General features: G+C 41.6%; 1 protein-coding gene across 1 annotated transcript in view; it reads right to left on the bottom strand.

Annotated features, from left to right (window-relative positions):
* The window catches only part of LOC308176830 (uncharacterized protein), a 472043-nt gene that overhangs the window by 445884 nt on the left and 12959 nt on the right, over positions 1-13200 (bottom strand). The window contains exons 3-4 of the mRNA XM_080553100.1: positions 12960-13085; positions 12179-12317 (exon numbers count right to left, since the gene is read on the bottom strand). The gene's annotated coding sequence lies outside the window, so the exon portion shown is untranslated. The remainder of the gene's footprint in view (positions 1-12178; positions 12318-12959; positions 13086-13200) is intronic.

Genomic DNA, 13200 nt, shown 5'->3' with positions numbered 1-13200 from the left:
CGAGCTCACAATGTTTCATTTGTGTAATGCTGAATCCCAACTTAATTAAACAGCTCCAGAGACCAGGCAAATCTCAATATACACGCGCAAGTGGTCGAAGAGCCCCATTTACATGTGTGTCACAGCTCGCCGGGTATCGCTCCAAAAAGCATCTGCCCCGACAGTCTCCTCTGATTCTTACAGACAAGCTACACTTTGCATTTTTGAATTTCACTAAGATCACACAGCTGCCAACACACTGCCAAGGCCTAAAGACCAAATAAATGTTTGGCTCCCCTCCAACCATCCTTGCCGTGGTATTATTACTGACAATAGAGCCAGTGCAGCAAAAGCAATGAGATGGCAAATTTACACATGTGCCATGGTTTTATACGTTGTCTACATTTGCTGCTACAAGACTCTAAGCAGAGCACTGGTGAGCATCTTCTGGGTGCAAAACGTGACCTATTTCAGGGCTTTATGAAAGCTGTATAATGTTACTAGCATTTAAAAAAAACCTGCAGATGGGCAAAATGATCTAAGAAAAACAATTCAAAGGTGTTTTGTTTATTTTCCCACGTGGGTATTAGATCAGAACTCTGTGTTCTTGGGGCTACATTTTGCACTTTTTGAAGAAATAGTACAACACCAATAAAAACCAGAGACCTGACAGTTGGCTTCTCCCTTGGCATGTGCATCTCCACTTTAACGCACTCCCTGGGCTTCACGACGGCAGTGGCATGCCTACATCCAGGGGCAGGGCCCACATTTGACCCCCGCAGGGGAGCCCTGCTGTGTTTTCCAGCCACCCTCTCACCAACAGCCAACTCTATCTGCAGCTAGGAAGCCCTTCCCATGAGACAGCAATACAACTTTTTGATCTGTATCAGATGATTAGGATATCACGTGAAGACAATTTCTCCTTTAGCACCTATCCTATTTGGTGCATTTCCACTGCACAGAGCTATCTGCAGAAAGCAAACAACACAAAATGAAGCCAGAGCTCGGAAGGAACTCACGTTACCTGCAACGGAGCCTAGGCCTGGGCTTGAAAAGCGTGTGGGGCGAGAGCCTGAGCGCTCGCAGGACCCCAGAGCTAGGGGAATGTCAAGTGTCCAGCCTTCTCCTTCCTTCCTCAGCTCTCCTCCTGACCTTCAGATTCCCCACTGATTTAAATTAAGCTTGCCCAAGGCTTGCAAGCTTGTAAGGACCTCAAAAAGAGAGAAAAAAACAGGAATGGTGTTCTTGCTCACAGGGCAGCATTACCCCACACTCTAGGTTGACTTGACTGCATTTTGAGAGAAGCAGCCCTTGGAAAGAAAGGCAAAGAGAACAAAAACAGACTTGGGTGTTGTTAGAAATGTTTGCTTCTGACACCTCATTATCCCTAAAAATTTTCAAGCTTGGGATCCCCCCCTCCAGCTTCTTTTAATGTACTCCTCCTCCTTCAAAGTTTGCAGTATCTGTGTAATTTTTCAGTTGGGGATTAGAGGGGATTAAGCCCTTGCTATCCTGTCCCTCCCAGAAGCAGTGCCTTCACATGCATGTTTCCTGCACGTTTCCAGTGCCAATGCTCACACTCTTCACAACAGAGGTGAATAGCAGCTTATGTTATACGCTATAAGATAAAGTCAGGACCTGCCCAACCGGATATTTAGCTACTCTTTGGTCTGTTCTTCATGTCCTTAACCTTCTTTGTGCTGTTTTACTTAACAGTTGTTTCACGAAGTAGTTGCCTTCCTATATGTGCCCGTCACCTCAGATATGAGAGCAATTTACCTGCAATACCAGACTCCACCTAGAGCAAGGTCTCCCCGGCCACCCCACACCTACAACAGAAGAAAACTTCCCCACTCCCCTTCTAGGTCTGTGGATGCACCAAGGCTACTTGCTGCGGTTTGATTCAGATCATTCTCCCTCTCGCATGCACATTTCCAAAGAATAACACCAATCAAACACGATTTTGTTTTGCCTCTGTATTTCCTCTATTAAATTTGTGGTACTCTGATTCCGTTCTCAAGCAATACAGAAATAAACAGCACAGAGAATTTACAGGGTCAGATTCAGCTTCACTCCTATCGGGCCACACTTCCAGCTAAGCAAGCAGCTCTGCTCGATATGTTCCCACTAACTCCAGCCAGCCAAAACAACTAACAGTATTAGTGACAAGGCAGTCAAAACATCTAATCCAAGCCCACCAGAGCTGCTGGAGCTTACGTGGAAGCCTCTCCTGCTATTCCTACATTGCTCTGGTTAGCCATGATGTCTGGATGAAATCTGATGTATCCTTATCTGCAGACATACCCACATTCTCCATTTCCCTGAGGTTATTTCGTATTTCATATCCACCATATTCTTACTCAGTAGGAGCTTATTAATTAGGTGCGATTGGTCAAATAAAATTGCCTTTGCTTATTATTGCCTCTCCTGGGCAGATAAGTATATATTGTTCCTGGACAGCTCAGGTCTGCTTCACATGGAAGCCTGCACCAGCAAATTAAACAAATGGTTACTGAAAATTACCATAAATATAAAAACGGCCAAAATGAATGCCTTAATACATCCACATATTCATGAAAATATTTGTATTCACTCACTCTTCTATAGTAGAAACAGTGCTAATATGACTGGAGAAGACTACTTTCCTGAAAAACAAAAACTTACGGTCAGGAACAGTATTCGCAGGAATTGATGATAATGCACCTCTTTCAAGTTTCTCTATAAATTAACCTAAATATTAATTCAAGAACTTGATGTTTTTAATAGTGCAGGAAAAAAATACTAGTTTAGATCATAAGTGATGGGAGGAAAAAAGTTGCTCTGGTTATGTTGCCCAGACTTGAATTCCTTTATCATTTGAGATCCTTATTAAGTCACTTGCATGGTATAGATTACAGTTCAATCCTAAAATTCCTCTACATTTATGTTTCTTATGTTTTTTACTTTGATATCCTGCCTGTTTTAATGAAGAACAGGATGTGCAATAGCTTGTTACTTACGGCAGTACTTTGACGAGGAACCTGGATCTTAATAAAAAACAGGAAATAAAATCCTTCATATTAAATCAATTCTTTAAAAAATAAGCATGTGAATGTCATATTTAAGATTAAAGGTATTTCTCTTTCCAGGAAAGGATCATAATAAGGTGGGCATGTGGCTATTTCAGAAACTGCACACATTTGGTAAAGAGCTTATAGAAAACAGTGTCAAATCCCATATTGAACCCAGCTGCTGGTACTTACTTTTTGATGTAAGGCTTACTTCCTGCAGATATACATCAAATTAAATTCTTTACTAAGCTCACAATGGTGTTTTCCCTTTAAGCAGAAAGGCAATACTTACCTGAATGAAATATTATCTCTCTTTAATGGGTTTCTACAGTGAAGCCACATTTTACATTTTAAAAGGTGCAGTGACAGTAGGAATGAAGAGGGAAACTTGCTGTCTATTAAACCAGTTTATTTTCTCAAAAATAGCTTTAACAAAGCAAATTGGGGTTCATTACACCAATGATATATCAGTGACCTAAGAAGAATTTTGATAGGACTGTTCCTGCAATGTACCTTGGCCAACAACACATAGTTAGGAACACTGAAGATTTTAAGATGCTTTTCTAAACAGAAGTGTGGAATACTGTAATAGCAGATGCACCTCCAAAAATAAGGGTAATGGATAATAATATTGAGGCAAAGAAGCAGAGACTTATATAGTGACATTTTTCCAAGCTTTGTTTTGAGCACTAGAAACATTCAACTTTTTGATCACAAGAAATAACTCCTACTAGATATGAAACAGCAAGATTTAGCTTCTAATTTTGATTCGGTAACATCTGCAAATGTCTGTTTGGAGTGATAATACAGTGTCTCCTATCAAGAAAACAAATGAGCAAGGCATAACGGAGCAGAGTCAACAAAGAGATGCAATATGTTATATATTAGGCTCCCTTACATTCTGTCAGCCTCCTTTGCCTGTTGGATATATTTATCGGATCCAGGATTCTAAGATGTCAGAAAGTTATAAGGTTGTTCAAGAGCAAGTTAAAATACAAAGCAGTGCTCCTTGATCTCTGCTTTATTCAATGCACACACTTCCTGTGGTCCTTAATTTAGGTGATAGTCCATTTAAGGCTCCAGATATTCAGCTAAAATCATCTACCAGTGATGTGGGAGGAAACATGAAAGCAGTACAACAAGGGGTAACAATGAGCTCAACCAGTCTAAGAAATTTTCCAAAATTTACAGCACAGCCTTACAGGGTGCAGAAGGCACTGGACAGAGGTCCCAGTAACTCCATTTTACAATAACGCTTGCCTGAACCTTTTGCAGATGTGGTAATTCAAAAAGAAGATGGCTGGCTGGCGCTATGAGCCTTCAACGCTGCTGTGTAACTATTAGAAGGGGAAAAAAAAAACCAGTGAGAAGTGCAGTGCTTCCACCAAGAGTCTCCCACATGCCGAAAGATTTTAAGAGTTTCAAGGCATGTTCTTTTTTAAAGTAGAGTTGATCTATAAAAAGCAAAATAAAGTCCTTTGGGAGATTTCTGCCTAGCAGTTGCTGGTCATTTCTGTTCCTAACAGCCAAGTCTGGATGCAACACTGATAAGTGGGCTCTTCCTAAATTGGAACCTAGCTTGGAAACTCTCACAAATACCATTTTGGGGTTCCAAATTCAGCATTTTGGAACAAAATAACCTCATTGTAAAAGTGCTTGTTTCTGACACTAAGTATTCATATCTGGACATTATAGCAACCCATATGAACTCTACGTATCACAGAGCATTTGCTCAAGAGCCATGTTTTCATGCTATTAATTCGGTCCTTTGGATAGCAAATGAATTGCCAAGCATTGAAATCATCCTGAAAACGCTGGGGCAAGCTCCAGTTCAAGGGCAGCTGCCGGGAGCATGCAGCATCTGATGAACCCCACAGGAGCTGGCCTGGTTTCATGCCCAACTCCAACTCCCTGCTCCTAGCCCAGCATCTTTTGATTAACTCATTTCACAGGTAACCTCCCTGAAGCATTCAGGCCAACCTCCGTTAAAACAGCAGCCAATGACTTCTAAGTGAAGATATCACTCAGAGTTGCTCAAGAGCTGTTCATTTTCAGCACTGACAAAAAGCCTGTAAGATCAGACCAAAACACGAAAGAGCATTCTGCAAAGCTCTTGCTGCTGATATCACTGAAAAGCCAGAGCAGAACAAGACATTGTAACGGTAACAACCAGCAATGATTTGCTCCAAAGAGGTTTTGCCAGACAAACTGGATGGATGAAACTGAAATCCTCAATAAAATATATTACTAAGATTCTCCTATCTCACACCCAAGGTATCGACACACTATTTGAATCCCAGAGTTTGACTTGAACTCTCCGGATCTCAAACAAATGCAACCCTCCCAGCAGCTTTGAGGATGGACCCAAACCTGCTCTCCTTTGGAGACTGCCACAATTACAGGGACAGCCCTCGCCCAAGCCACTTGTGGGAGTACAAAGGGCAGCCAAGGCTTTTCTCATTACTTTCTTAACATCACCATTTCAAGAGCTAACTTTTCCATAGTGCTGGCTTCCAGATGCAGCAGAGATGAATGCCAGCTTGGTATAAGTCTGCATACAGAGCCAGGTGGATTTACAAGGGCCTGGGGGCTTTCTGTGGATGAGCAGCTCTTAGTGTAAGCCAGCATCTCTCCCTCCTTCCCCTGCACAAACGGCTTTGCCCAGACTGCTGTATGCAGTTGCATTTCTCTACAATACACAGCTGGGGAGAAGGCTGAGATCTGGCACAACCAAACACTGGCTTTGCTGCACAATTTTCTTGGGTTAGTTTGATTGGTAAAGCAGGCTTCTTCCGGCCCTACAGGCGTTTGGCTGCTTTGCCTTGAGGATTTCCGATAAGACTTCTCCAGCCACTACTTATCTGCTGCAGACAGCCATTTTTCACCCTCACAGCTACTTTCTCTTGTCTGCTTTCTTTCAACAGACCGACCGTCACGGCTTCTACAATGCCAAAGATGCTACAGCATCTATTTATTTATGCTTTTTACTGTATATGTGTATACATACACATATATGAAATACTGTTAAAACAGCAGCCAATGCCTTCTCAAGGTGGTGCACATCTGGTTCCCCAACTTCAGCCTAACTTGTAGCATTTTCTTCCAAGCAAGACCCACTCGCTTGAGCTAATCTCATTTCATGTCTTCCAGACAGGATGCTTGCCATGCACATGCCTGGGCAGAGGCAAAACTTAAAGCTTCTTGTTGCTTGCAGGAGTGTAGGCAAAACCCTAAGCCGGAGCCCCACAGGGCAGTATTAGGCACCATTTCATAGGAGAAGTGTGATTAATGCAACAGTGCCAAGAAAAAAAACCCTGGGGAGGATCTGTTGTGAAATGCACCCAAAAAAAAAAAAAAAAAAAGGAAAAAGCATAATCTAGAAGAGGATGGGGGTGAAAGAGAGAACAAAAGTAGGACTCCCTGCTAAGCCACTGACACTTCAAAACAGTGGAGGAGATTTAGATTTTTTTTTTTTTTTACAAACTTGACTTGACCAAAGCCGGTATCAACCACGTCTGGCAAATCTTACTCCTGTTGCAGTTTAGGATCACCAATTCAGATGTGTGCTTGCACCTTTTGTGCCTAAGAACACTTTCTAAGCAAGAGAGGCTTTGAGCGTATTGTAGAAGCCCTCAGTCCTGATTTCAGCCATGCTGTAGAACAGAATTTCACCCAGACACGGTATTCACAGGGCAGAAGACAGGAGGACCTGGTGGAGCACGGGGTGCGGGGCCACGAGCTCCACGGCTGCTGTCCCAGCCCTGTCCCAGCTGCATCCACCCACACAGCAGGGCCTGGGTGTGGGGCGCCAGATGTGAGGCTGTTCAGCTCCGGAGTGGAACCGCGTGTGAAGCTGCTTCTGCATCACAGGGGTTTGCAGAAATGTTTTTCTTCGGTTCCAATGCATTCAATATGGGCTTGACATCCTGACATTTCACGCCAAAATGAATCTAGGCATCGGAAGCAGAGCCTTGCGGGGAAGAGCTCAGCCCAGAGTCACGCAACGCAGGGACAGTCATGTAACTCGCAGATGTTAAACGTTAACGTCTTCTTTTAGATATCAAAGCATTCAGAACAGGTAACAGCAGTCTGCACATGATGCTAAGGCAGCTCTGAAAACCATTCGACAAGCTTCAGCAGACTAGGAGCCCCAGGAAAAATACTGACCAAATGCCCTCGATGCTACCATTGAACTGCCCAACAACCACTGCAGGAACTGAAAATAAGATGGGGCGCTTGAAGATCATTTCATAACGAGCGAGTATGTGTGTATGAAACAAAACCACTGCTACCAAGGCAAAGCCTTCAAAAAAAGAGGTTCAGTTCCTCTCAGCAGACCACTGCAAAGCCAGCCCAAGGACTTCTACCCACCATGTCCTGTGAATACTTCTGGACACCTCCCGTCTCCCAGCACCAGGCTGGGCTGGGGAGCCTGCTGCTGGGGCAGCACTCGCAGCAACAGCGGCTGAGGTTGGGCCAGATCTACCCCACTCCTCCTCTCCTCCCCGCAAGGCCATCTAAAACTACAACAGCAAGAATCAGTCCCCATCCTTACTGAGGAAGTAAAAAGGAAGACATGAAGGCCTCCATAAAACAGTGATCAACAACAACAAAAAAATGTAGCTCAGAAACCGAATGTTTTTCCTTGAAATATTTCATTTCAATACCATATTATTAATTTGAATGTCTAACCCCAAAGTTATTGCAAACCCATAAGAGTTTTCCAACATCAGCTGTTTTGAAGCAAAGCTAAACTTATGCAAAACTTTATTCTACCTCCTTTAGAAATAGGAAATTCATTAAGCAAAGCCCTAAAGACTTCTGGTTTGGGTCCTATTATCTTTTTCAGGAAAACACATCCCATGAAATTATTTCCAGCCAATGCTAATTATGCTACAGCTTGTTCCACAATAACACAACTACTCCCGTATCCATCCCAGAAGCCAGCTGTTATGTGGGAAAGAACAGAAGATAAAGAGAATTTTTACCTCCTTTACTAAAAAGTAAAGCGACCACAAAATTAGATCAATAAGTGATTTTAAAGAAAAAAGTATTTCTACCTGTGCTACTGCATCAGCACATACCTCTTCACGTGCCTTGCAGCTGCAAGACCAACTTCCAAGCCATTGACTGACTTATTTTACTTTTTCCTCAGAAACTAGTAGGGTGAAGCACATTGCTTCAGTTTGCTAAACTGGCGCTCTCTGTACCACGACCAATACCTGTTCTCAAAACAAAGGCCATCTTCTCAGAGCCTATTTTTTCCTCTTCCTGCTTGAGGCCAGGTATGCCAGAGTGTACCTGCTTCTCATCAAAAGATCTTTTCAGCTGAGGCAGGAACGTGAAATGAGCCTGACTAATTTTCTCTGTTAATACCAGGTTCTGATTGTAAAATTTGGCAAAGATGGAAGCAGTATTAATATGAAGAGCTTGTTCCTTTTCTGAGAAATCTTTGACATATATACACATTTCCTTAAAAATTATCCTTCAAAGGAAAGTGGTAAAAAGAATAGTGCACAGTGTGTGGAGAACTAGAATAGAAGAGTAGCACACTGGCTTAAATTTGCTCTTTGCTATTCTTGAAAAGGAATAAATCCATTATATGGAGCAGTTTCAAATGCAAACACAGACTTGTTACCCAGACTGGCGCTGAGATATTCTATATTGCAGTAACAGAAATACTTTACATTGCTTGTTATCACAGTAACATGCAGAATACTTGAGCTTTTTTCAATCTGAATTCAAGAGAGAAACTTACACAAATCCTAAACCAATGACTTTTTTTTAAACTAAAAAACAAATTGAACATTCAATGCTAACTTTTCTCAGAAAGAAACAGACATTACAGTTAAAAGAACACAACAGAGTTACAAAAAGTATAGTACTTGCTTTATTTGAAAAGTATTTGATGATCCCTAGATGAAAGGTACTATTTTATATTATGACAAATCATAACAAGGAACAATGGTTTTAGAACCTCATTAAATGTAAATGAGGCCTAACCTTTGATAGGAAAAAAAAAAAAAAAAAAAGATTTTCCTAGCCTGTAGTTTCCTCACAATTTCTATTTTCACATGCTAATATAAGTGAAAACCGTAAACTGTATTTCAGCATGTTTGCTAGTACTAGTAACGTAGGTGATTGCACTTAATTCCTTCTTATCTGTCTACATTACCACAACAGTGAATTATCATGTTGCATCAGGAAGCCCAGCTATCATCGTAAGTAGGCAGATGTAATAAAAATGTTTTTCTACCATTCTGTCATACAAAATCCCATTCAAAGGGCAAACGTGTTTAGCATACTGCTGGATGCTGCCAGTTGGTGTCCCAGAACTCATTGTTCCCATAATCAACATTTTGTGGAAAACAATATTTGAATTTGTGTTTGTCTATTTGAATTTCCACAGGTTTGTGGCAAACGAGGGGAGGTATGGTGTCTGTATACAGCGGAGTCAGCGAGATGGGTTGGTATGGCTGTGCTTCTGGTAGCCTGTTCCAGGATTTGGGTGCACTTGGCCACTAGATGGTGCAATGAAATAAAAATAAGGGACTGAAACTTCAGTGCTTATAATTTGATAGCATGGAAAAGCCTGTTCCAAGTATTGTAGTACTCATTGTAGTTGATGAACATAATAAACATCATGTAATTATGAATTTCCATACTGTAATTGCTGAGTTACTTTGAAAACCCTGTAGTAAGAATAAATCAAGTTCTAATGCTCCTTCAATGTGAACGCTACAAAGGCTGCTTGTGCCCGTTTGAGGACCTCACACAGTGAACTCTTTGGGCCTAACCTTTCAGTACTAAAAGGCAGCTCTCTAACAGAAAACAGCAAAGTACTTGTAAGGCACTGCACCACCACGACAAGCAGCACATCTGGAAGGGCTGCCAGCTGAAGCCTGGCACAAGTACTGCCCGCACCTTTCACATACAGCAGTCAGGTGTGGCTCAAGGCACAACAGCAGGGATGTGAAAAACATCCCTAACTGTGTTACTGGCATATAAGTTAAGCTGTTTGGTCAGAGCTTCTCCATCTGCCTCCTCGGGTGTAGGCAAACTGAAAAGCATCCACCAAATATTTACAAGAATATATCTGGATGTGTATTTGCTTTGTAAAGTATCCCAGTCGGCATCAGTTTTTATTGTGCTGACAACTAGTACATGAGAAAAACAGGCCCTTTGGCATCCCTTTAATGAAAAGTGAGAATACATTTTATGTTACTGCTCTCTGATGCTCTTCGGTACGCTTTCCCTATCTGCGCATGCATCAGCTAGAAGCATGGGACTTGCAAAAGTAAGCACCTTAAAGCTGCACCAAGTTACTTACTGCAACGAGTAATTTAAAAGGCAGTATGGAATTCAGAGGGGATAACTGGAGGCCCATTCTGGCACTGCTGCCCACAGTGAATAACACAACTCTCCTCTCACAGACCATTCAATTCATGGGTGTCACTTCTTGGACTTTGTAACCTATTGTAACTTATAACTTGTAAAATACTTCCATTACACAGGTCTGAAGCCATACATCTCTTAGACCTACACAGTAATGAAGTCCGCTCTCAGAGCTGGCTTTGCAGCTCTGGCACCTGTGGAAAACATGCTCTGGTTTTACACTTACCAGGGGCGTGACTTCCAGCAGCAGTGCGCGGCTTCATGGGAACCTGGGAGCTGCTCCAGGCTAAGCACAGCACCACACCGCATACCTCCCCCAGCCTGGCATCAAGTTTCTGATGCAAATCAAAGTATGATCTTTCTAAACCATACCAGCTGAGGAAGTGACAGCTGTTTTTACTTGCAAACTCCTCCCACGATAACAGCCAGAATGTGGACATGTGAAGCCTTGGCACCTCTAGTTCCTTGGTTTCCTTTCCTGATTGAATGTAGTTGCACAAACTCCTTTAGCTACTTCTTTTTAGGTTGTTTCCTTACATTCTCAAACTTCACCAGGAGATACCTGGCAAATATTGGCCCATTCTGACACGCAATCCCTACTCCTGTTGTCTGTGCTGCAAAGCTCCAGGGCAACAGAGATCTCGGTCATTCTCAAAAGGTGACCCGGCTTCAAAGGTCGCTTCCCTTCCAGCTGAGCGTATTTCAGACGCTTCACCCAAAATACCATTTGCCACTAGAGGGCACTCAAACCAAGCTGCCATTCACAGTAACGCACTTTATAAACGTGGAGGGTTATACGAGGCCTAGCAAAAAGCTCCTCTGGCACCTAGTAAACGTGTACTGCATACCTGATTAACTTTTCTACTGTAAGACAAACATCAATTTTATTTTGAAGTTTCCAATATTTGGAGAGCCAACTTTGGTCCAGACTAATGTCCTCTAAGTCTAGAATGAGGCTGTAGGTAGCATAAAACAGTGTTGCCTTTTTTTTTTAATAATTTGTAGGAAAACAAGAACCGAATCTTGTACTCATTGTCATGTAACAGATTCAGTCTTACTACAATAGATCAGCAGTGCTTCATCCTGCCCTTGGGCAAAAGCTAAAACATGGGGAAAGCAAAGATTCCTTTCAAAGTCTGGATGACATTTGGCTTCTGCTTGCTACATAAACAAGCAGCTTATTAGTAAGACAGTAGGGTAGATAGATTACCTGCCAGTCCTACAGAAGTGGGAGTGACCAGCTCCCTGCGGTTTAGTAATATAAACACTAGTTGCCCAGTGGGCTGGAAACATTAAGTAGGCTGACTCTTATTTCTTAAGGAGGGAGGGGGTAAAAAGGGAAAGAAAAAAGTGTGTTTCTCCAGAAACTGATTTTCTAAGAAGCAGAAAGTACACTTGGAAGCTCAAACACACACATTAGTAAAAAGGAGAACACTGTAAAATACACTGAAATTAAACTGGTACAAGCACGGCTGAAAAGCTCGAAACCGGTATCACTGTTATCCAACTGGCTTTCTCTTGGTTTATTTTGTAGGGGGACCCACTGCCTTTTTTTTTTATACAGGCTACACACAGAACTGGGAAGTGTTCAGTCATTGCTGCTTTTCAATACTGCAAATTTTGACATGACACCTTTATAAAAATATGGGGCTGAGAAGGAAACCACTGAAATTGCAGTGACAATTTTTCTAAAGTGAATTATGATGCCCTTGGGTCCATCTAAAGTGAGTTATTTTCTGAGTGAGGTACCTTACCTTCGTAGAGCAAACTTGTTTCTCAGCAGCATATCACTCAAGTGCCAGTGTTGATCAAAACATCAGTATATGACAAAACTCGTGTGTGACTTGAGAATGCGTTCTGTGTTTTCAGGCCTTATCCAGAGAATCCGGTTGCCTAGGAAGGAAAACAAAAAGCTTTTTGAATAAAAAAATATGCAGAACACATACGGTTGTTTTATCTATAGAAACATTTTATACATTCTGTAAAAATACTCCATGTAGTCATTAATGTTTATCAAATCAATTTCATTTTTAAAAGCTCAATCAACACAAAGCATTGTTAAAATTCCTGTCTTTCTAAATTATTAAAATGCAAATAACTTCTTAAAATCCCATTTGTGTTTTGCCATATGTTTTGTAGTTGTACTGTTCAGCCTCAATGAATTCCAAAATTAGACTGGTCAGTTTTACTCGCTGGCCTCTAACACCAGCAAAACCAGGCTCGGCAAACGAATAATCAACCCTACAGAAGAATGGTTAATTGAAAATGAAAATTAATTCCAACTTTTCATGGCTTAGTTTATTTGGCTTGTCATTTGAAGAAAATCTGTTAATTTAATTGCCAATGCAAAATTTGATTGTCGCTACAGTAGTATTTTTTTCTGAGAAGACCCAGCTTCTAGAATAAAAGGACCACATGAGGCTCTGTTTTCATCTGATGTTGTTTTCAAGGCATTTAAGCATCAATATTTTTGAAAAGCATAAAAACATGCATTGTGAACACTTAAAACCTGGAAACAAGTTATGAGATACAAACCCTTATTGCTTTCAAAATCCTGTGATTTTTGATGGCCAAGTCACCATTTGCAGATACTCTGGGTTGGCAACATGGACTCCACCACAATGTTTTCTGCTCCTGAGCAATTCATCCCAGACCCACACACTGTGAATACGTGAGACATGATCAAATTTAGGGGCAGAATAACTTTCTTAGGGACCTCTAAATGGCTGTTCAGTATCTAACATAAAGAATCTATGCTTTCTGGTAGCACTTCATT

The sequence above is a fragment of the Anser brachyrhynchus genome, assembly GCF_964034855.1.
Source record: "Anser brachyrhynchus genome assembly, chromosome: 12".
Taxonomy (NCBI): domain Eukaryota; kingdom Metazoa; phylum Chordata; class Aves; order Anseriformes; family Anatidae; genus Anser; species Anser brachyrhynchus.
Note: the sequence above shows the minus strand (reverse complement) of the source record. Positions and strands in the feature narration are given on the sequence as shown.